At 36.0% G+C, this 24,204-nt stretch overlaps 1 long non-coding RNA gene across 3 annotated transcripts in view; it reads left to right on the top strand.

Annotated features, from left to right (window-relative positions):
* Nucleotides 1-22,710, top strand: part of LOC115272228 — a 73,541-nt gene extending 50,831 nt beyond the window's left edge. For 2 of the 3 annotated variants that reach the window (XR_003900309.1, XR_003900310.1), the window contains exon 6: nucleotides 22,505-22,710. This is a non-coding gene — a long non-coding RNA (uncharacterized LOC115272228). Of the gene's footprint in view, nucleotides 1-1,085; nucleotides 1,172-22,504 lie in introns of those variants that run through there. The other variant, XR_003900311.1, reaches the window with a different exon arrangement.
* The last annotated feature ends 1,494 nt before the right edge of the window (nucleotides 22,711-24,204 follow it).

Here is a 24,204-nt window from a genome sequence, read left to right as displayed (position 1 = left end):
ATGCTTAAAACAGTGACTTAATGTTCAACATCTTTAGATTTCAATAAAAGTTTCAATTTTGCCAAAGTCTTGGTGAGGAAAACACAATTTTATACAATGGTAAAAATTAAGACCATTTTCCCTTGTATTTAACATAAATTTTCACAGAAAATATATAGCAGAATTGCATTTCTCCACAAAATAGAGGTCTAATCTACAGTCTCCCTAAAAGTGGAATAATATTGTGGATAATAGTTTCCTCCTTTAAACAATAAGGGGCACAGATATTTGTTGGGGAATAACTGAGAAAACTTAAAATATATAGATTAGAGTTTGTAAAAGAAGGTATAAATAAATAAGGACTGGGTAGCAGGAAGCCTGAATGAAGATTCTGAGAGGGGTATCTTAGGAGCTCAATCAGTTGAGCCACTGACTCTTAACTTTAGCTCAGGTCATGATCCCAGTGTTGTGTGATCACGCCCCACATCAGGCTTCACACTGACTGTGGAACCTGTTTAGGCTTCTTTCTCTTCTGCTGTCCCTCTCCCCAGCTTAGATGCCTTCTTTCTCTCTCAAATTAAAAAATAAGTAAATAACACAAGAAACCAAAACTATAAAAATGAAGAAAGATTCTGAGAAAGAAGAATTGGTACAAGGGACACATACATACAGTGGTGAAATTTATATAATATCAGGGAGAAATTGGAAGAAGTTATTATTTCTGCTTGTTTTTATGTAATTTGGCCATTCTAATCAGGTCATTGATAAGAAAGAACTTAAGCAAATGTTATAATCATTATTAAGATGGCATCTTAAGTATACCAGGATACTGAAGTTGTTTAGATATTAGGAGGCACTATTCATGAATAATAAATATTAAATAATTCCAGCAACACATAGATCCTAGGCACTAGAGTAAATTACACCCTTTAAGATTGTGACTCAACAGAAATGAACTAACTAATCTCTCCATGTAAAAGTTAACAAGAATAATGTGTTAATGCTGTTTTAAGGACTAAAATAATTAAATTTTAATGTTTATAAAATATTAATTTGCTTGACCTAGGACAAATAATTAATATCTGTTTAATTCTATATATTAATAGCTGGGTGAATACTGTGTAACCGTGCTTTCCTTGGGACTCAGTGCACTCATTTCTTGTGGAAGGTAAAGACTACTAATAAAATGCTCATGTCAGGACTTAAAATTGACAGGCCACATTCTTTTAGAGCCATGTTTCAAAGCTGCAAATTTTCTTCTGAAAGCTTATTCAAACAAAATGAACATTTAACAGTATTGGGTTTTTTTTCTCCCATTTCATCTAATTAATGTATTATTTTAATGAGTATTAGATGTTGATTAGATATAATGACTGCTAATGATCGTATGTACTAATTTTAGACAGATGTTAAGGGATTTATTCTAAAAAATGCCTCTTGTAATAAATCTCAGGAGAAGCTAGTGAAAGAAAGTCAGAGCCTTCTGCATTTACCATGTTAATGAGTTAACCGTGACCTGAAGAGGCAAAATGATGTCTATGGCATATGATTTGGTTCACATACAGGATGAAAATAACAGCTGCTTAGAGTGCTTTAAAATTTGAGTGCAAAATATTTTTAGAAGTGTTGACAAACTGAAGGAGATGAAGGTTTTCAGAGCAGAATCAAGAATCTTTAGATTTCTACCATGTGTTTGTTTTAGAAATGATAGGGTATTTATAGATGTATTTGTCCAGCCTCACCCAGTGAAGCTTCTAGTTCATCCAGAGTGAAGTAGGGCATGTAGAAACTAAATACCAAGTCTGTGTTCTCATTTTCCACATATATAGCCCTGTAGGGCTGTTTGCTTGGGCAAATTTTTGATATTTAATTCAACATATTTCATTTTATTCAATTTTATGTACTAAGTCCTTATGTAAAAGCACAATAGGTGGCAGAAAAATATGATCCAAGAATGAAATCTGGCCATTTGTAGCAAAGTAGATGGACCTCGAGGGTGTCATGCTAAGCGAAATAAGTCAGGCGGAGAAGGACAGATACCAAATGTTTGCACTCACAGGTCTAACAGGAGAAACCTAATGGAGGACCAGGGGGAAGGGAAGAGGGAAAGAGAGTTGGGGAGAGAGAGGGATGCAAAACCTGAGAAACTACTGAATACTGTTAAAGAACCAGGAGGGTTGAAGGGGGAAGGGGAGGGAGGTGGTGGTAATGGAGGAGGGCACTTGTGGGGAAGAGCACTGGGTGTTGTATGGAAACCGATTTGACAATAAACTATTTAAAAAATTAAAAAAATAAATATGTATGACTTTTCACAGGTCAAAAACAAACAAACAAACAAACAAACAAAAAAAGAAATTCCTTGGCCACTTTAAGTATGCTATGGATCAAAGTGGATTGATATCAATACATTTGAATTTGAAGTCAGCAACACATATGATTACCCTGTAATCCTTGTATGTTAGGCTAACTGTTGTAAGAAAAACCTCAAATCTCCATTCATTAACCCATTAGGTTTAATCTTAATTTATGTAGTAGTCTAATGAGGGGTTTGGTGAGTGGCTTTTCTTACGGTGATTTATAGTCCCAGGTATCCTCGATGCAGTGGCTTTGTTATTCTACTAAGGGTTCAGAGTCCTTCACTGAATTAAATGTTGATTACATATAAAATCAGCTAGTTAACTGGAGAGTCACAAAAAGGTTATAAGTATCATGGTCTGTTAGTAGCATACCTCATTCCCTTCCACATTTCATTTACTGGTATTTGGTCACATGGTCCCATTTAATTACAAAGGAGGATGGGAAATGTAAGCCTTTATTTTGATCATGAAAAAATATTAGATGGAATTTTATGTTTTTCCTGTAATCTCTTTGCCCACTTAAAAAAAATAATAACAATCTCCTAGGTGTTTTATGTTTATGTGACAACAGAATGTTAAGTTAATAATGTATTACTACTCATATTTTGAATAGTTAAATAGGAAATAAGATTTCCCTAAGGACAAAGAAGGAAATATATTAAATTTTTTGTCATGAACATTTTTGTGTGTAGTAAGAAAAGTGTTTAGAGGTGACAGGTCTTTAGCTCTGATTCCAGCTATATCTCCTCCTAACTGTGTGATTTAGTAAGATCATATCACCCCAAGTGTGAAGATAATAATACTAGGATTATCAACCAGAACGTTTAATAATTTTTTTAACTTTCATACTTTATTTTTAGAATGTTTTAGGGTCCAAAAAATGAGGGAAAAGTACCTGAGCTCCTATATATCCCCTGACACCCCTTCTTTACCTGCCCTACCATAAACACAGCCTCCCCATCTATTAGCCTCTCCCAATAGAACTGAACATTTATTACAATAGATGAAACTACATTAACATATCATAATCACTAAAGTCTATAATTTGGCTTTTTTACTTTGTAGTATGCATTTAAACTTCTTCTGTGTATTTTCATGGCTTGCTGGCTTATCTCTTTATTTTTTAATATTTATGTATTTTTGAGAGAGAGCGAGTGGGGGAGAGCAGAGAGAGACAGAGACAGAGAATCTGAAGTAGGCTCCAGCCTCTGAGTTCTCTACACAGAGCCTGACATGGGACTCAAACTCATGATCTGGGAGATTATGACATGAGCTGAATTCAGATGCTTAACAAACTGAACCACTCAAGTGCTCCATGACTCATAACAATGAATAATATTTCATCCACCACCGTTTATTTATCCATTCACCTGAAGGACATCTTCATTGCTTTCAAGTTTTGGCAATTGTGAATGAAGCTGCTAGAAACATGCATATGCAGGTTTCAGGGCAGATACATTTTCCAACTTTTTTGAGTAAATATCAAGCAGAGTGATTGCTGGAATGTATCATAAGATTATGTTTTGTTTTGTAAGAAACTGTCAAATTGCCTTCTAATGTGGTGTACCACTTTGCGTTCTCATCAATAATGACTGACAATTTGTTATAAGCCTACCTTGTTTTATTGTTCTTTATTATATTTGGCTTATTTTGTGTGTGTGTGTGTGTGTGTGTGTGTTTTCTTTTCTTTCTTTCTTTCTTTCTTTCTTTCTTTCTTTCTTTCTTTCTTCTTCTTCTTCTTCTTCTTCTTCTTCTTCTTCTTCTTCTTCTTCTTCTTCTTTTTTTTTTTTTTTTTTTTTTTTTTTTTACAAATTGAAGGGTTTTGGTCACCCTGCATCAAGGAAGTCTGTTGTCACATTTCTCCAACATCATTTGTTCATTTAGTATTTCTGTGTCATACTTTGGTAATTCTTCAAAAATCTCAAAACTTTTCATTATTATCATATTTGTTAGGGTGATCTGTGACCACTGGTCTTTAATGTTATTGTGTCACAAACTGTGCCCACATAAGGCAATGAGTTTAATTGGGTGCCTGGCCATCTGACTTAGGGTCAGGTCATGATCACACAGTCAGTGAGTTTAAGCCCTGCATTGGGCTCTGTGCTGACAGCTTGGAACCTGGAGCCTGCTTCAGATTCAATGTGTCCCACTCCCTATGCCCTTCCCCAGCTCACACTCCGTCTCTGTCTCTCTCGCAAAACATAACTAAACACCAAAAAATATATATATAAATAAAAAGAATAAACTTAACTGATAAATGTATCTGATAAATGTTCCATCTGACTGCTCTCCCAACTTGCCATAGTCCCTTTTTTCTTCTTCCACTCAAGACTCTCTAGTCACTGAGACAACTATATTGAAATTAGACCAGTTAATAATGCTATAATGACCTTGAAGTGTTCCAATGAGAGGGAGAACCATATATTTTTTCACTTTAAATAAAAAACTAAATATGATTGGGTAAAGAATGCATGTCAGAAGCCAAGAGAGGCTAAAATTAAGTCTCTTGCACCAAACAGGTAAGTTGTGACTAAAAATGAAAGGTTCTTGGGAGACATTAAAACTGCTAAGTGAATACATAGATGATAAGAAAGTGGAACAGCCTTATTACTGAAATAGAGAAATTTGAGTTGTCCTGTTGGAAGATCAAACTAGCCACTACATTTCCTTAAGCCTAAACCTAATCCACACCAAAGCCCTAACTCCTTAGTTCACTAAAATCTAAGAGAAGTGAGGAAGCTGCAGAAGAAAAGTTTGAAGCTAGCAGAGATTGGTTCATGAGATTTAAGGAAAAAAGGCATTTCTGTAACATCAAAGTGCAAGGTAAAGCAACATGTGTTGATATAGAGACAGAAGAAAGCTATTCAGAATATCTACCTAGGATAATTAATGAGGGTGGCTATACTCAACAATAGATTTTCAGTATAGATGAAACAGCTTTATATTGGAGGAAGATGGCCTCTAGGACTTTAGGCTAGCTATAGAAGATAAGTCAATGCCTGGCTTCAAAGCTTCAAAGGACCAGCTGACTCTCTTGTTAGGGGCTAATGTAGCTGATAACTTTACGTTGAAGCCAGTCCTTTTTTGCCATTCCAGAAATCTTAGGGCCCTTAAGAATTATGTTAAATCTACTCCACTTGTGCTCTATAAATGGAATAACAAAATAGGGTTGATAGTGCATCCATTTACAATGTGGTTTCCTGAATATTTTAAGCCCACTGTTGAGACCTACTGCTCAGAAAAAAAAAAAAAAATCTTTCACTGACAATGCACCTGGTCACCCCAGAGATCTGTTGGAGATGGACAGTAAGATGGATGTTTTCATGCTACTAACACAACATCCATCCTGCAGCCCAAGGATAAGACTCATTTTGACTTTCAAGTCTTGTTATGGAAGAATTACATTCTGTAAGGCTAGGGCTGCCATAGATAGTGATTCTTCTGATGGATCTGGGCAAAGTCATTTGGAAACCTACTACAAAGTGTTCATCATTTTAGATGCTAGTAAGAATATTTGTGATTGATGGGGAAAGGTCAAAATATCAACATGAACAAGTATTTGTAAGAAGTGGATTCCAATACTCATGAAAGACTTTGAGGGGTTCAAGACTTCAGTGGAGGGAGTAACTGCGGATGTGGTAAACATAGCAAGAGAACTAGAATGACAAGTGGATCCTGAAGATGTGACTGAATTGCTGTAATCTCATGATAAAACTTAAACAGATGAGGAGTTGCTTCTTATGGATGAGCAAAGTAACTGGTTTCTTTAGATGGAATCTATTCCTGATAAACATGCTGTGACAATTGTTGAAATGACCACAAACGATTTAGAATATCACATAAACTTAGTTGATAAAACAATGGCCGGGTTTGAGAGGACTGACTCCTTAAATCTCATAACCAATCTCTGCTAGCTTCAAACTTTCAATTTTGAAAGAAGTTCTTCCATGGGTAAAATGCTAGCAAACAGCATAGCATGCTACAGAGAAATTATTCTTTAAAGGAAGTGTCAATTGATGCAGCAAACTTTATTGTTTTCTTATTTTAAGGAATTGCCACGGGGCGCCTGGGTGGCTCAGTCGGTTAAGTGTCTGACTTCAGCTCAGGTCATGATCTCACAGTTTGTGGGTTCGAGCCCCGCGTCAGGCTCTGTGCTGACAGCTAGCTCAGAGCCTGTCGCCTGTCTTCAGATCCTGTGACTCCTTCTCTCTCTGACCCTCCCCTGCTCATGCTGTCTCTCTCTCTCTCTCAAAAATAAATAAAAACATTAAAAAAAAAGAAATTTCTACAGCCACCCCACCCTTCAGCAACTACCACCTTGATCAGTCAGCAGCCATCAACATTGAACCAAGACCCTTCACCAGCAAAAAGATTATGACTTGCTGAAAGATTAGTGATGGTTAGCATTTTTAGTAATAAAGTGTTTTTCAATGGATGTATGCATGTTTTGAGATATAATGTTATAGCACACTCAATAGACTACAATATAATGTAAACATAAGTTTTATATATACTGAGAAACCAAAAAAATCAGTTGACTAAGGTTTTTGTGCTATTCGCTGTTTTGCAGTGGTCTGGAACCAAACTCATAATATTTCTGAGATATGTCTGATTTTGTTTTAAGCAGTAATAATTTTCCGATGTCATCTGGCACTTATTATTGTTCACATTAGTCTACATTGTGTTCCTGCCTTAGACCCCTTGCACTTGAGTTTACTGCTGTCTGGGGTGATTTTATTCGTTAGATCTTTCTTGTTTGTTTTTAATCTTTATTTATTTTCAAGAGAGAGAGAGAGAGTGCAAGTGGGGGAGGAACAGAGAGAAAAGGAGACACAGAATCCGAAGCATGTTCTAGGCTCCAAGCTATCAGCACAGAGCCCAATGCGGGGCTTAAACTCATGAACTGCAAGATGACGACTTGAGCCAAAGTTGGATGCTTAACTTACTGAGCCATCCAAGCATCCCTTCCCTAGATCCTTACATAGCTAGTTCCTTCTCAAAGTTTCAGCTTTAGCTCAAACACACTTTTTTTCTTCAAAATCTTTCTGAGATATTATTCTTTCTTTCTCTTTTACTTCCTGTGAGACACTGTGTATATTTTCTTTAAAGCAGTTATCAATACATACAAATAGGGTCCGCTAGAATGTAAGTTCTATCATAGGGACTTTTGTCTTGTTCAATGATATATATGTAGACAGTAAGTAAGGTGTCTATTAGGTGAATTCATTGGAAGAATAGAATATAGCCAGAACTGTATTAGTTAAAAGATTTGTTTGTTCTGAGCAAATTTTGTTTCCTCTCTGGAAGCATTTAAAAGTCCCTTCTAAATATAAGCTGGTCCTTCTGCCTTTTGTAGGTACTCATGAACCACCTTGAGAATGTAAGGCCTTTTGTTATATAGTCGTTTAAAAATTATGGGCATAAGTAGCAGGCTACTGAAAAATTTTGTGATAAACATCTTACTAATTGTGTGATTTGGACTTTACATGGGCTCCACATGAGCAGCGACAACCAAGAGCATTTGCTTAAAGGAAGTCAAATGTAATTAGATGATATTTTTTCATATTCTCTGACATTTTTATTTTGATCAATTGGAGTTCACAATTATTTTTTGGAATGTTTGCATCTCAGTGATGCACCCTTGCTGTTGATCATCTAATTCTCAAATTAGAATACATCTCTTCTCTATGTTGGGTAGTTTAAAGCAGTTTATCTTAGAAAAACCTGTGAAAGGTTTTGTTTGTTTGTTTCATGGCATGCTTTTTGTAAAGAAATGCATCCATCATGCAGGCTTTTCAAAGCACAAAGCCCTATATAAAATAATTTGAAAATAAGTGTGTATCAGAGGAAAAATAGATATAATTTAAATATTGTAAAATTTGGATGATAGAGTATTGTAATTAATACCCCATATGATGTATTTGAAAAGCCTTATGTCCTTAGTTGAAACCAAATGTGTAATCTTCTAGTTTTCTGTTCTTGAATCTTATGTATGCCTGGCTTAGGATAAAGGTTTTTTTTTTTTTTTTTCCAATTTTCAGAGAAATGATAACTTAGATTTAACAAGCAGCTTTACTCAAATCATCTCATACAATTATTCAGATAGTCTTATTAGTGAACTATTATTGGATCTATTCTGTAGATAGTATGAAAAACTGTTGAGTAATTTGTCCAAGTTCACATAGCTATTAAATGACAAACCTAGTACTGAAGCTCAAGTCTGACTCAAACCTGTGGTTCTTCCATTCTATTACTATGTATACGTTTCTTGTACATGATCTCCTGACAAGTAAGGTGAATTTATTTACTTTATATTGCACTTGTGACTTTTGTGGATCAGAGATTAAGTAAACACTTTATGGTCACATTAAAACACAAGAGATTCAGTGTTCATTAAAATCTATGTGTTTTAGTTCTAAATTTCAGATAGTGTAGGTTTATTTCAGGTCAGATCAAAAAGAGGTAAGGATTGTTAATTCATGTATCTGTGGTGACCAGAACTAAGAGTCTTTATTTCAGTTAATATAGTTTTTGTAGTATTTTCATTCATATTTTTCTAAAATAGTTTCAAATGTTTTTCAATAAAAATGACATATTAAGAAAAAGTGTGTTGTACATTAAGGGAAACATACTTCTAGAACTTTCATCTCCACAGATCCTTTCTCAATAGTTATGAATTGAGGCCCATCAATCTTTATATTTAACAAGCAGATGCTTTTGAAGTAAGACATCTGCACAGGAAACTTCGGAAAGCACTATTATCTTAGCATTTACTATATTATAACATGAATTTTATTCCATAGTACTTTTCACTTGAATTTCTCATTCAATAAGTCAGCTCATATTCAAATTCCTACAAAATCATGGTGGACAATGAAATTGATAAAATATTTCCCTTACATTTATAATGTTACAATGAACAGGAAATCTTTTATACTACACTGTTGAATAATTATGTTAGGCAACATCCAAAGAGAGGGATTTCTAAAGCAAAAGCCTTGCACATTGTGTTTATTGTGAGCCATTTTAAATCACTCTTTCAATTTCTGGCTTCTCGGACAGCTTATATCAAACTCATTCCAGATTTATCCCCCTGGCTGGTCAGCAGCATCGTCTCCACACAATTGGCCTCCTTATAGGTCTCCAATTTTACTTTGACACAGACAGTTGTCTATAATAGGGCTGTTGGATCTTGAGCTGTTTACTTAATCCAAAAAAAAAAAAAAACTCAAAAGAGAAATAGAAAAAGGCAACAGAATGTCAGTGTCTTTTGTTTCTCCTTCACTGAAAATACAAAGAGTTTTTTGTTTGTTGGTTTTGGTTTTTGTAGTTTAATTCTGGAATTAAAATCAATTAAAAATAAATGAGCCAGCTACAATAGACTTCAAATTGAACATTGTTCATAACACCCGCAAGGCCATAATTAGGATATCAAGAATTCTACTGCTTGCTCCTTCATGCATTCAGCTAATGGATATTTTTTTAACACTCACAGTGTTAGGTACTAGACTAGGTGAATAAGACAGAATGGTTTCTTCTTTCATAGCATTTGTAATCTAATGGAGAAGATAAGTACTTATAGAGTTTGAAAAGGTATGTGGTATTACAGAATAACTGGCATGGCATGCATCTCATTAGACAACCCTGAGCATCCTCTCACATGAAGTAATGGGTGAGCTGTCAGCTGAAGTACTAGGGAGAAATTGTCTAAGCGGAGAATGAGGGTGAGCTTGGCCCAAAGAATAACTTTAGTAGACTTTAAGAGAAGAAATTGTTTGCTCTATCTGAAAGAATGAAAGTATTTCTATTTAGTTGAAGGCACTTGAGTGAATGAACAGTAAGAGAATGCTGGATGGCATGGTTGGATCTGGTCAAAAAGGCCATGTTAAGGGTTTGGGACTTTATCTGAAGGACAAGAGGCAAAGATATTTAAGCAAGGGTGTCAACATAGGCTGATTCACATTTTGGAAAGATAATTTGCATTGCTTTGTGGAGACAGAATCTGATAAGAACAGTAGTGGAGTAGGAGACAATTTACCAGGCTGTGGCAGTCAGCAAGTGAGGATTGGCAGCCAGCCCTTGGATGTTGCTGAGGAAAGAAGTGGGAGGGGTTTGGACTCCCTGGGAGTGGAAGCTATGCATCTGGAATTGGTGTTTGAATAAATAGTGGGGGCGAGGAAGATAAGGATGCAAATTAAATGCTAGTTTTCCAGTTCTTTGATGGTAGGAATTAATTTGTGCTTTATTCTTTCCAATTTCGAAAGACAAGTGAAGTTAAGCCATGCTTTCTCTCTATGCCTTAAGCTTTTACCTCTGAAGACAAGCAGTTCTGAATCCACCATAGGTCATTTGCCAATACCTTCTTTTGAAAAAGTAGAAGTGTCAAGGGAGGAGCTCTGAAACTTGGATAATAGAAAGGACTACATTTTCTGACAGAAGAAAATAGCTTTCTTTTCAAGGAGGGGGAGAGGATGGGTGTTAAATGGAGCATTAGAATTATCTGATAAATTTCCTGCCCCATAAGAACTTAGAGTGGGCTAGGAATAACCTGGGTTTCCCTCTGAAAGATATGCAGAATAATTTGGCACAGAGCAGTGAACAGAAACCATTGGGATAAAAAATGAAGCTCTCACAGTGATTTTGATATATTTTGGACTTTTTTTTTGGTAGGCATTATATAAGTCCCTTAACTCCTCGGGGATTATGGGGAGGGGGCATGAATCCCAAATAATATCTGTAACTAAACATTTTACCACATAAACTTTCTGATATCCCTATTTTCAAAGTATTTGAAAGTATGGCCTGAAGAGTCAAACAATGTTAAAAAGAGTAGATTGAAAAGTTTGAACTATGGGTATTAAAATTCCATATATAAAAAGTCTTAGTGCCCACTGTCTATCAGCTACACTATCTCTACTGTCATCTGCTTTTGACAGATGAGCCAAGTAAGTCTCAAAGCTGCTAGATGAATTGTGCACGGCCACATGCTGGTAGTGGAAGAATAAGTTTAATGCCAAGTCACAACACGATGGCTTCTGAAATGCTACTAAGAGGCAAGTATGGCCAGCCTAATAATCAAATACCACTGGCTTCACAATGATTCATGATGCTGCATTATCCAACATGCTCATTATTTGTAGCCCTGCCTATGAATACTGACTTCCAGTGACTCTCAAAAGTTACTGTTGCACCTTATTGATGATGATGACAAGGGCAAGTCTTACCCAGAGGACGTAGTACATATGAATAATAATTAGTTTTCTGATCGTTGTGTACATATACAGTATTTCATAGTATAAATATAGGGAAATATCTTGCAATTGTGTCTCTTTCTGAATCCTGCAATTAGTGTATTCCTATATGGAATGTGGTCTTTTTGAATATTTACCATATTCCTGCTTTCTACACATTGACACCTGTGGGAAGGATAGGCAAGAGTCACATGGGACATTAAGAAACGTGGTCAGATTAAGCAAGAGACATCCATGCCTCATTTGACAAAGTGTAAGACCAACCTGAGAGAGTTGGAGCAAACCTCCAAGCAGGAACTGTGTGCTTCCTTTTAACTTGAGCCTGTGGGGCATCAGTCCAAACTACCAGGTTAATAGCTGTAACTCTGTGTTGTAATTATCTATACATTTGGTGTATCCATGCAGCCTGTCTTCTACTTTTAAAGCTAAGATTTATCTTTTGTGATATTAAACACAGTTTTCTGGTGAAAGGTAATTCAGTTTCTCTCACAAAAAAAGCCTACTTTTATTGTTCAACAAATACGGTGCTTGATTTTCTCCTCTCACAGTACAAAACATATGCTTTTTAAAGACATTTCTGTGTTGCCTTTTCTGGTTCCTTTGTTATATACCATAAGGAGTATAGTTGTTTCCTTGAAGAGCTAACATTATGCCTTCTGGATCAGGCACATGTTTTTCTGAGGCTTCTTCCTGTTGATATAAACAATATGATTTAAAAATAAAGTACAACAGCATCCATGAAGCCACATGAGGTATAGTGATTTACCAGTGAAGATTATACAATAATTATGTAGAGAATAACTACTCATACTTGTTTGTTATTCAGTCGGTGCATTTGGAGATTTTTTTATAGTTTCCAGGCACCATCTTTACCTGTTCTGATCTAGGAACTATCTCTTTGTGTTCTTTATCATCAAATGTGCTATCTCTGGCTAATTTTGTAACTTTTACAATAAGAAAAATATAGCAGTTCAGTCATTATTCACAATATTATGGCTTTTAAGAACTTATCTACTTAAAATAACATAGATCTACTTTGCTATTCAGTTCCCTAATCCCACTATTTAATGCTGGCTTCACGATGATTCATGATGCTGCATTATCCAACACGCTCATTATTTGCAGCCCTGCCTATGAATACTGACTTCCAGTGACTCTCAAAAGTTACTGTTGCACCTTATTGATGATGATGACAAGGGCAAGTCTTACCCAGAGGACGTAGTACATATGAATAATAATTAGTTTTCTGATCATTGTATACATATACAGTATTTCATAGTATAAAGATAGGGAAAAAAATCTTGCAATTGTGTCTCTTTCTGAATCCTGCAATTACTGCATTCCTATATGGAATGTGGTCTCTCTTTTTGAATATTTACCATATTCCTGCTTTCCAAACATCCATGCCTCATTTGACAAAGTGTAAGACCAACCTGAGAGAGTACCTCTCACAGAGCAAATGAGAAGCAATAGAGAACATTGGTCAGAAGAGTCAGTTGATTTTGCAGAGAAGATAGGAGCCACTTCTAGAATACTGAGAGACATGTGGCCTGGAGCTGGCAGAGGGACTGGGGACCACTCTGGGCAAAGAACATACAGAATAAAGGAATCCTGACCACCATTTCCTCACCCTTGCTTGCTAGAGACCAGAGGTAACACTGCTGTCAGAACAGATTGATGAGAGAAAATCCTTGTCAACACAACAGCTTAATAAAGTTCAAGGGCCACGGATAGACCACTGGATGGAGCCCAGGAATCTGCATATTTAATAAATAGCTATTTCTGAAATAGGAGGTCTTTGGGGCACCTGGGTGACTCAGTCAGTTGAACGTCTGGCTTCGACTCAGGTCGTGACCTCACCATTTGTGGGTGCAAGCCGTGCGTCGGTCTCTGTGCTGACAGCTCAGAGCCTTGAGCCTGCTTTGGGTTCTCTATCTCCCCTCTCTCTGACCCTCCCCTGCTCACACTGTTCTCTCTCTCTCTCTCTCTCAAAAAATAAATAAAACATTAGGAAAAAACTTTAAAAAATAAATAAAACATTTAAAAAATGAAATAGGAGGTCTTTATACCGCACTCTGGGAGTACTCTTCTTTCAGTGCTTATTGTATTGTAATGTATTGATTTTTTTGTAGTTTTCATTTACCTGAATTTCTCATTAAATCAGTCAATTCATAATAAGAGCCTTACACAAGTGTGGCAGACCATAACTTTGATAAAATAGTTCCCCTTACATGTGTAGAAAATGTTGCAATGGATAGAAAATCTGGCTTTATTTTCTACCATTGAAATCCTTTTGGGTACATCTCAAGGGAAGGGATTACTGAATCAAAAGCCTTGGGAATTATGCTGACTTTACTAATTTTGACGTCTCAGAGCTGGTGACCCTAACTCAAAGATGGGCACAGAAGGTTAGAGGGAACCCCAAGGGAGAAATCTGAGACCATGTGAGTCCCAGTCTCGGGGTGTTCTGCTTTGATGGCACTATCAGCCCCACACAATTGCAGGCACCAAAATAGGATCTAGAAAGTTTCAAGAAAGGCCCTCCACAGTATGTGACTGAGTGAGGCACAAGAAAGGCAGTATTTTCCTAGATACACAAATTAACACCAGCTCTCAAAATAACTCACTTTGGAAAAGTAGGCCAATTGCCTTACCTCTCTTAACTACAGGTTAAATATACAGGTAAGGAAGGAAAAAAAATCTCTTTCACAGTTTTTTAGAAGGTTAAAATAAAATAATGTATGTGAAAGTTCCCTGTGCCTAGAATATTTTATGTATTCGAAATCTTACTTTTTTCTTCCCTAAAGAGTCAAATACCTATTTCATTTCTTTTGAGGTTTTTATATATTTTTTTAAATAAAGGAAAAATGGCCTCAAGCAAAATATTGAAGGTGAATTTTTGTGCCTCTGACTTCTGTTTTATTCTCTTTTACCATTGGTTCACCTTGCCTTATGTTCTCTCTCCATTGTTTTCAGAACATGTTCCTTGGGATGATTCTGAATATGTTATTCATACTTATATAAAGATGTATGACTGTATTTCATCTACCAATAATTTATTTGTTATATTAAATGAGTGTTTATTGAGTACTTTTTTACCAGGTATTATGGTAGACACTTGATATAAAGTGATAACAGAGCTGGCTTTATGTGTGAGTGTGACCTGTGCCTTCATACAGAGTCCTGCTCTCAGATGTGTGCCAATGCTCTGCTGTCTTCATCTTGAAATCTTTAATAACTTTTGAATAATGGACCAACAGTTTCTTTTTTATTTCTTTTTTAATTTAAGTATAGTTAACATACAATGGTATATTAGTTTCAGATGTATAGCATAGTGATTCAACAGTTATATACATTATCCAGTGCTTACCACACAATTGCAGCCCCACACACAGATGTACTTACCATCTGCTGCTACCATACAACATTATTATGATCTTATTGACTATATTTCCTATACTATACTTTTCATTGTTCTGACTTATTTATCTTATAACTAGAAATTTGTACCCGTTAATCCCCTTCACTATGTTTTGCCCACCTGCCAACTCCCTTCCCCTCTGGCAATGACTGGTTTAAGAATCTGTTTCAGATGTGTGTGTGTGTATGTGTGTGTGTGTGTGTTTGAATTCCACACATAAGTGAAATCATATGGTATTTGTCTTTCTCCATATGACTTATTTTACTTACCATAATATCCTCTACATCCATCCATGCTGTTGTGAATGAAAAAAGTTCCTTTCTTTTTGCCAAGTAATATTCCTCTGTGTGTGTGTGTGTGTGTGTGTGTGTGTGTGTGTGTGTTTATACATACCATATCTTCTTTGGCCATTCATTTGTCAATGGACACTTAGGTTGCTATCATTTCTTGGCCATTGTTTTTTGAGAGAGAGAGAAAGTGAACGAGAGAGAGAGAGAAAGAGAGAGAAGGAGAGAGACAGAAAAGGGAAGGGACAGAGAGAGAGGGAGAAAGAATCTCAAGAAGACTGCAAACTCAAGACAGAGCCTGGTGCAGGGCTCAGTCTCATGACCCTAAGATCATGCCCTGAGTGGAAATCAAGAGTTGGACATTCAATGGACTGAGCCATCCAGGTGCCCCGTATCTTGGCTATTTTGAATAATGCTGCAGCTAATGTAGGCATGCATATATGTTTTCAAATTAGTGTTTTTGTTTTCTTTGGGTGAATGAATACCCAATAAGGGAATTACTTGGCCATTTGTTATTTCTGTTTTCAATTTTCAGAGGAGCTTCCATACTGTTTTCCATAGTGACTGTACCAATTTACAATCTCACCAATAGTGCATGAAAGTTCCCTTTTCTTTACATCTTCACTAGCACTTTTAATATCTTATCTTTTTGATACTAGTCAATCTAACTAGAGATATTTCATTGAGGTTTTGATTTGCATTTTCCTGATGATTAGTGATGTTGAGCATCTTTTCATGTGTCTGTTGGCCATCTATATGTCTTCTTTGGAAAAATGTTCAGATCCTCTTTCCATTTTTAACTGGATTATTTGGGATTTTTGGTGTTGAGTTGTATGAGTTCTTTGTATATTTTGGATATTAAATCCTTATTGGATACTTCATCTGCAGCTATCTTCTTCCATTCAGTAGCTTTGTTTGTTTGTTTCCTTGTTTATGGTTTCCTTCACTATGCAAAAGCTCTTTATTTTGGGGTAGTTCCAGTAGTTTATTTCTGCTTTTGTTTTCCTTGACTGAGAAAGTCCTAGCTGTAGCAGTCAGACAAGAAAAAGAAATATATGGCATCCAAATGGGTAAGGAAGGAGTAAAACCCTCACTAATTGCAGTTGGCATGATACTGTATATAGAAAACCCTAGACTCCACCTAAAAAATATTAGAAGTAATAAATGAATTTAGTAAAATTTTAGGATACAAAATTTATACACAGCAATATGTTGCATTTCTGTACATTAATAACAAAGTAGCAGAAAAATAAATTAAGGAAATAATCTCACTTACAGTTTCATCAAAAGGAGTAAAATACCTAGGGATAAAATTAACCAAGGAGATGAAAAACCTATTCTCTGAAAACTATAATATACTAATGAAAGATAATTGAGTATGACACAAATTGAAAAATATACCATTCTTTTGGAAGAATTTCTATCTTAAACTATATTCATAGTTTATATACTGTATATGTAGTGCCAAAGCAATCTATAGATTCAATGAAATCCTTATCAAAATACCAATAATATTTTTAACAGAACTAGAAGAAATAATTCTATAATTTGTATGGAACCAAAAAGACCCTGAGTAGCCAAAGCAATCGGAAGAAAAAAGAACAAAGCCGAAGGTATCAAAATTCCAGCTCAAAGTACAAGCTCTACTACTACAAAGCTATATTATTCAAAACAGTGTGATAGTGAAAAAATAGACATATAGAACAATGGACTAAAATAGAGATGCCAGAAATAATCCCACACTTAGTGGGATTTATTATCTATATATAGTAGATTGGTCTTTGACAGAGGAGGCAAAACTATACAATGGAGAAAAGACAGTCTCTTCAGCAAATGATGTTGAGAACACAGGACAGCTATATGCAAAAGGCTGAAACTGGACCACTTTCTGACACCTACACAAAAACAAACTAAACATAGGTTAAAGATTTAAATTTGAGACCTGAAACCATAAAACTCCAAAAAAAAAAAAGCCATGAGCAATAATCTCTTGGGCATTGGCCTGAGGACCCACATTTTCATTTTGCACTGGGAATCATACACTATGCATCTGGTCCTGAGTGCTGAACATAAAATATACACCTCCTGCCCTCAGTAAGCTTACAAGATACACATACATTTAAAATAATAAACCACCAACAAGTAGATATTATATAAATTTCCAAAAAAGAAAATATTATTTAAAATAAAATAAGAGAGCAAATGTAGTTAAGAATGAGGCAGTTAGCAAGGCCTCTCTCAGGATGTGAGCTGACACTTGGAGGATGAGCAGGAGTCAGCTGTGTTATAATATTAAAAAAAACAAAAAGCATGCTTAAAGCTCTGAAACAGATAAAAACTAACACTTCCAAGGACATGAGGAGTGAGTCTGACATGAATTTGGAGAAGGAGGCAGGGACGGGATCACACTCAGCTTTCTGGTCCAAAGCACATATTTCATGTTTTATGCTATGCAGAGATGAGAAACCAGAGAAAGGGTGGCGTGTGTGTGTGTGTGTGTTGACAAATGCAGTGACTCTCTCTAATGCTATTCAAGATATAAACATTGCTGGATCAGGAAGTCTAGGAGGGAAATGGTGATATTTGCTGTAAGAGAGAGTTTAGAAAAGTAGAGGAGGTGTATGAGAAGGTAGCATAGAATTTCTGCTTTTAAATGATGTATTTGAACAAAAATCTGGGAATATTTATTCCTAAAATCATATGTGTCTCAGTTTCTTCCTGGAAATCTTAAACACAGCTCTTGCTTTTGGCTATATGTGCTGTATCTCCCGGAATAGTGATGTTGTAGAATGCAAAAAGGAATAAGAGAATTGGCCTGGTTAATTTTATATGTCAAACTTGTCTAACACATGTCTAAGTAGCTGGTAAGACATTTTTGGGTTTGTCTTCAAGGGTGTTTCTGGAAGAGGTTGAGTAGTTGATTCAATAGACAGAGAAAAGAGATCTGCCCTCACCAAGTAGGCAGGTATCATCCAGTCTCAATCTGTTGAAGTTCTGAATAGAACAAAAAGGCAAAGGAAGGGCAAATTCCCTCTCTCTTCTTGAGGTGGGCCATCCCTGAACATTGGACCTTCAGATCTGGGACTTACACCAGTGGCCTCTTGGTTCTTAGGCTCCAGACTGGGAATTACACCATTGTCTACCCTAGTTCTCAGGCTTTCAGACTCTGGCTGAATTTCACTCTCAGATTTCCTGGTTCTTCAAATATATATATATTTGCAGAGGACCCAGGGTAGTGCTTAATCAACTATTGCAGAAAAATGGAATTAATGAGTTTGTTCCACTTACAGTTGTTATTACGATTTTACTAGGTAATACATATAAAAGTATGCAGAACAGTAGCTCAATAAGTGAGAGGTGATATGAAATGTAAACATTCTCTTAAGCATTTTATGGATTTGATTCTGTGTGAGAGGACTCATTGTAAGTTCAAAGAAGTAAAGACGTACACTAATCCATGATGCCAAAGTCTGGCAGGAAAGCTGTTCTAAGCAAGGGACATGACTTGTAGAACGTAATCCTTTGTAAATATTTATTTTATTGATTTCATATGCCTTCTGGGACTCTTATAAACATGTCCATCAGGAGATTGTACAGGAGAATCTTTTATAAGGATTTCTCAGACTGTTAAAAAATGGGTAATATTCTTTTGTTTGAAAAATATTAAGAAACAAAGTGTTTCTAATTGGATTCAAAGCTAATATTTCTAGTAATATTTTATCACTTGTATTATGAATAGAGGGAAAATGGATAAAGTACCACATTTTAGATTATTCAAATTAGGGCCAAGAGGGTGTGTGCTCTTCTAGTCACATTGCTAACTTGCCCTCTGATCATCAGCAAGGTACAAACTGCTTTACCTCTCTGATTCTGTAAGGTATTGTTATGTACATTAGGAAATGTTCTTCCTCCCTTCCTTCCTCCCTCCCACCCTCCCTCCCTTCATCTTTCTTCTCTTTCTTTCTCCCTCTTTCTGTCAGTTGCCTTCTCTTTTTATTCTAGTAGGGAAACTGAGAATTGGAAATATTCAAGTGTTCATTTTAGTGCACTAGGCTTCAATATAAGCAATGAGAACATATCTCATTTAAAGGGAAATAATTTTTACTGTTTTCTAAAAACTTTTTAAAAAAGAAAGCAGATATGTTATTGTTGTTTTTAAAGTTTATTTATTTTGAGAGCAAGAATGTGCACACATGCATGTACACATGGGGAGGGGCAGAAACAGAAGAAAAGAGAGATTCCCAAGTAGGCTCCATGCTGTTAGTGCAGAGCCTGGGATGGGGCTTGGTTCCAGAAACCATGAGATCATGACCTGAGTCAATGCCAAGAGTCTGATTCTTAACCCACTGAACCACTCAGGCACCCCTAAACATTTTTAATAATTAGATATTTTAATAAACCTCTATACTAAATTTCTATCTCATAGTTAACAAAAGTTCAGAACATCCTTTCATAACCATTAATGGCATAGTGGTAACACTTATTAACTGCTTTACTGGTGAAAAGAATCAATGAATAAATGTCATATCAGAATTGCTAAATTTCAGAATGTTGCCTTGCTCTGCAATCTTTTTTCTGGCAGTGTGATTGACCCCTTATATTGTCCCGTTTAATGTGAAGGCAGTATGGTGTAAAACAAATTAACTCAACATATTAGGAAAGATCAGCACTTGATAGAACATCAAACAACTGAATGCTAGATCAGAAGATAAGGCCAGAAATTTGTCAGATGTCAATTCTGTATTATGCCTCCTTGCTTGGCAGTACTTGAGGCCACAGAACCCAGAGGAAGAGCTTTCACACATTTCAAATCCACAAGGCCAAATCCTAAGTCAGTGTTTCACACCTCACCTCTTCCTGTCTATACTTACCTCCAAATTTCTCAGACTTTTTTTTGTCATTTCCTCTTGAGTTGATGGCTGGATTTGTAATTCCATCCCACATATGGGAGCATTGCCATTATCCTCAGATGGTTCATCACCACTGTAAATCCTCTAGCTACTACTGGCATTACTGAAAATGTGGGCTGCTGGAGGAATACTGCTTACTATCCTTCAGGATAGCCTTCAAGTCATCACCTTCAAAATCCTATTGTCTCTCCTATTTTATACCACTTTTCTTCCCACCACCTTTAACTTAATCAACTCACAGGGAATCCTTTCTCAGCTTGCATCTCCATGATTTTCTCTGGCAATTCTGATGGGAATTCAGTGCTAAATTTAACATGATTTCTTTGGCAGCTCTACTACGTGATCCACCAGGGAAAGTAAAAGCTGGCGAAACAAACATGGAAACCTTTCCTCTATCTTTGAACAAAAAAAGACCCTATTTATTTTAGGGAGAGATACGAGAAATGGCTTTTTCCTAGGCAAAGAAAGAAACCAGGAGAATTCCATAAAGACCTAATGCAGCCTATCTTCCTGTTCCAGGACATTTGTTCAAGAGCTCTCTCTCAAGCACTGATTTACTGTTCTGTAGTTGAGCTTATTCTGTCTTGGTCTAACTCATTAAGAATGACACTGTGCTTGGATCATCTACTTAAGTAGTCATTTTGTGTGTGTGTGCCGATACACTCTCTTCAGTTGGCTCCCTTAGGCTTCATGCACTGCAGATCACACAGGAGCGTGGTACCTCAACATGTGTCATGCCCGGCGTCTTGTGTGCGGTGCTGCCCAGCTTCAGTGTCTCCAGAAAGCCCACTGAACTGGAGGGGGGCGTCAACATTTTAGGCAATGAATGAATAATAAAAAGTGGAAATATTAGTAGAAAATGGAAATATCCCTTGTCTCAGAGGTTCATAAATTAGTAATGGATCCTCAGAAAAGCAACCCAGCTTGTGCATTATTTGAGTTAGTGATTTACACTTTAAAAATGTCAGTACTTTCTTGGGGCACCTGTGTGGCCTAGTTGGTTAAATGTCCAGCTTTGGCTAGGGTCATGATCTCCCAGTTCCTGAGTTCATGCCCTGCACTGGGCTCACTGCTGGCTGTTAGCCTGTGAGCACAAAGCTGACTTTAGATCCTCTGTCCCCACTCTCTTCCTCTCCCCCATTTGTTCTCTCTCAAAAACAAGTAAACGTTAAAAAATATCAGTGCTTTCTTTTCTTCATCTTTTTAGTAAGGTATAACTTATGTACAGAAACAATGATCATCTATATTGTAAAATTCATTAAGTTTTGAAAAATGTATCTGTGTAATCACCACCACAATCAAGATCTAGAAGAGATCCATCAACCCCCCAAACTCCTGGATGCCCCTTTGCCGTCAGCTTATTCCTTCACCCCAGACTTTGGCAATCATTGATCTATTTTCTTTTCCTACAATATTGACTTTGCAAAAGTGTAATAAAAATGAAAGCACATAGACTGTTGGATTTTGGATCTAGCTTCTCTTGCATAATAATTTGAGATTTATCCATTTTGTTGCATGTATTAATAACTCACTATTTTTCTATTAACAAGTAGTATTCCATTATAGGTTTACACCACAGTTTGCTATTTGTTCCCCAGTTCACTTACATTTGAGATGTTTCTAGTTTGGTGATTTAAAATAAAGAAATTTTAACATTCACATACAGATTTTTGTGTGAACAGTTTTCATTTCACTTGGGAAAATATGTAGGAGTGGAATTGCTGGGACATATGGTAACTGTCTGTTTAGTTTTACAAGAAACTGCCAAATTATCTTCCCAAGTGGTGGTACCATTCTGTATTCCTACCAGCCATGTACTACGGTTCTGGATGCTCACCGTCTTTAGATACTGTCATTTTCTTTTTATTTATTTTTCCCCCATCAATTCTCTTTTCTTACTGAAATATGTTTGATATATAACATTGTATAAATTTAACATATACAGCATGTTAATTTGATATATTTATACATTGTAGTAATAATTAGCAGTAGTACCACGTTGCAGATTATTTTTTGTTTTATGGTTAGGATAATTAAATTCTAGTCTCTTAGAAAATTTGATGATTTTAATACATAATTTTTGTCTGTATTCAATATTCTGTGCATTAGGACTCTAGGACTTATTTCCTACTCATTGTAAGTTTGTACCCTTAAGCAATATCTGTAGAATCTTCATTCCCTATTGCCTGGTGACCACCAATTTTACTCTCTGTTCTTATGAGTTTGACTTTTTTTAGATTCCACAGATAAAAAAGATTGTATAGTAATTTCCTATCTATGTCTGATTTATTTTACCTAGCATAATGTACCAAGGCCGACCCATGTTGATGCACCTGGCAGGAGGTCCTCCTTTCTCATGGCTGAGTAATACTGCCTTGTGTATGTATGCAACATATTTTGTTATCCATCTACCCATTGATTGGCACTTAAACTATTAACATACCTTGCCTACTGTGAACAGTGCTGAAACAAACATGGGGGTATTTTCACTTCCCCTGAGTGTGTGCCCAGTAATGAAACTGCTAAATCACATGAAAGCTCCACTTTCAATTTTTTGAGGAACTTCATAATATTTCCCATAGTTGAGCCAATTTACATTCCCTTAAAACGTGTACAAATGTTTCTTTTTCTCCACATCCTCGACAACATTTGTTACCTTGTCTTCTTGATGATAGCCAGTCTAATATGTATGAATTGGTATCAGTGTGTGAGATAGGAATTAGTGGTATTGAGCACCTTTTCATGTACAGGTTGGCCATTTGAATGTCTCTTTTGGGAAAATGTCTATTTAGTTTTTCTGTCCATTTTTAATCAGATTATTTTGGGTTTTGTTTATTGCATTGTATGGATACTTTGTATATTTTGTATATTAAGATTAAAATTTTAAAAATTACAAATAGAACTTCCATGCGACTCAGCACTTCCACTCCTGGGTACATATCCAAAGGAAATGAAACACTCTAGTGTCTGTTGCAGCACAACTCACAAAAGCCAAGGTTTGGAAACAATTCAATTGGATATTAAACCCTTAACTGATAGGTATTTTGGAAAATTTTTCTTCCATTGTGGAGGCTGTCCTTCCTTGTTAATTATTTCTTTGGCTGTGCAGAAGCTTTTTTTTTTTTTAGATTTTATGTAAATTCCAGTTAGTTAAAATACAGTGTAATATTAGTTTAACATGTACAATACAGTGATTGAACACTTCCATATAACACACAGTGCTCATCACAAAAAGTACATTTCTTAATCCTCATCACCTGTTTAACCCATCACCCTACCCACCTCACCTCGGATAATTATCAGTTTGTTCTCTATAGTTCAGACTTTGTTTCTTGCTTTGACTCTCTCTCTTTTTTTCCCCCTTTGTTCATTTGTTTTGTTTCTTAAGTTCCACATATGAATGAAATCATATGGTAATTGTCTTTCTCTGACTTATTTCACTTAGTATAATGCTCTGTAGCTTAATCCATGTCATTGCAAATGGCAAGATGTCATTCTTTTTTAATGGATAAGTAATATGTCATCGTGTTTCTATATACATACATTTGTATATATACACATACATACACACACACAGACACCACCTCTTCTTTATCCATTCATCAGTTGATGGATACTTGCACTGTTTTCATACTTTGGCTATTGTAGATAATGCTGCTATAAACATCATAGTGCATCTATCCCTTTGAATTAGTATTTTTATATCCTTTGGATAAATACCTATTAGTGCAATTGTTGAATCATAGGCCAGTTCTGTTTTCAATTTCTTGAAAAACCTTCATACTCTTCCACAATGGTGCATCAGTTTGCATTCCCACCAACAGTGTAAGAGGGTTCTTTATTCTCCACATCCTTGCCAACACTTGTTGTTTCATGTGTTGTTGATTTTAGCCATTCTGACAGGTGTGAGGTGATATCTCATTGTAATTTTGATTTGCATTTCTCTCATGATGAGTGATGTTGAGCTTCTTTTCATGTATCTGTTAGCCATCTGGATTT

This window comes from Suricata suricatta, chromosome 11 (genome assembly GCF_006229205.1).
Source record: "Suricata suricatta isolate VVHF042 chromosome 11, meerkat_22Aug2017_6uvM2_HiC, whole genome shotgun sequence".
In the NCBI taxonomy this organism is placed as follows: domain Eukaryota; kingdom Metazoa; phylum Chordata; class Mammalia; order Carnivora; family Herpestidae; genus Suricata; species Suricata suricatta.
The sequence above is the reverse complement of the archived record's forward strand: the minus strand, read 5'-3'. Positions and strand labels throughout refer to the sequence as shown.